We start from the raw sequence: 997 nt of genomic DNA on the forward strand, positions 1-997 counted from the left end.
AGCCTAATGGCTAGCCCGTTGGGCTTCCAAGCGCGTGGTGCTGGGTTCCAGTCCCGAACGGAACCAATATCTTCAATGTATATTTTTCTTTTCTAATTTGAAAATTCTTTTTTTTTTCAATTTCTTTCTTTTGCAAATATCGATTATTTATGTACGGAAGAAAATTCTGAGTTAGTTTAATTATTCGACCTGTTGATTTCAAAGATTTTAGATCAATAATTACCAAGGTGCATTTTTTGTTTTTATTATAATTAAGACACCGACCGACAGAGATCAGATAGTCTATTGGCGAGAGCGTTGATCTTCCATGTGTGTGGCCCTGGGTTCGAATCCCAGCCGAAAACGAAATCTTAAATGCGAATCTTTTTTTAAAATTTGATAATTCTTTTTTTTTTATTTCTTCCTTTTGCGAAGTCAGTCAGTTAGTCCGACAGTCAGTCAGTCAGTCTCGGTCAGGCAGTCAGTCAGTCAGTTAGTCATTCAGTCAGTCAGTCAAGTAGTCAGTCAGTCAGTCAGTCAGTCAGCCTCATTCAGTCAGTCAGTCAGTCAGTCGGTCAGTCCTGTCCAGTCAGTCAGTTAGTCAGTCAAGCAGTCAGTCAGGCTGTCAAACATTCAGTCAGTCAGTCTCAGTCAGTCAAACAGTCAGTCAGTCAGTCAGTCGAGTCCAGTTTCAGTCAGTCAGGCAGTCAGTCAGTCAGTCTCGGTCAGTCAGTGAGTCAGTCAGTCAGTATCAGTCAGTCAGTCAGTCGGTCTGTCAGTCAGTCAGTCTCAGTCAGTCAGTTAGTCATTCAGCCAGTCAGTCAAGCAGTCAATCATTTGGCCTCAGTCTGTCAGTCATTCAGTCACTCAGTCAGGCAGTCAGTCAGTCAGTCAGCCTTATTCAGTCAGTCTGTCAGTCAGTCAGTCGGTCAGTCCTGTCCAGTCAGTTAGTCAGTCAAGCAGTCAGTCAGTCAGTCAAGCAGTCAGTCAGTGAGTCTCAGTCAGTCAGTGAGTCTCA

Source organism: Uloborus diversus, unplaced genomic scaffold, assembly GCF_026930045.1.
Source record: "Uloborus diversus isolate 005 unplaced genomic scaffold, Udiv.v.3.1 scaffold_58, whole genome shotgun sequence".
Lineage (NCBI taxonomy): Eukaryota > Metazoa > Arthropoda > Arachnida > Araneae > Uloboridae > Uloborus > Uloborus diversus.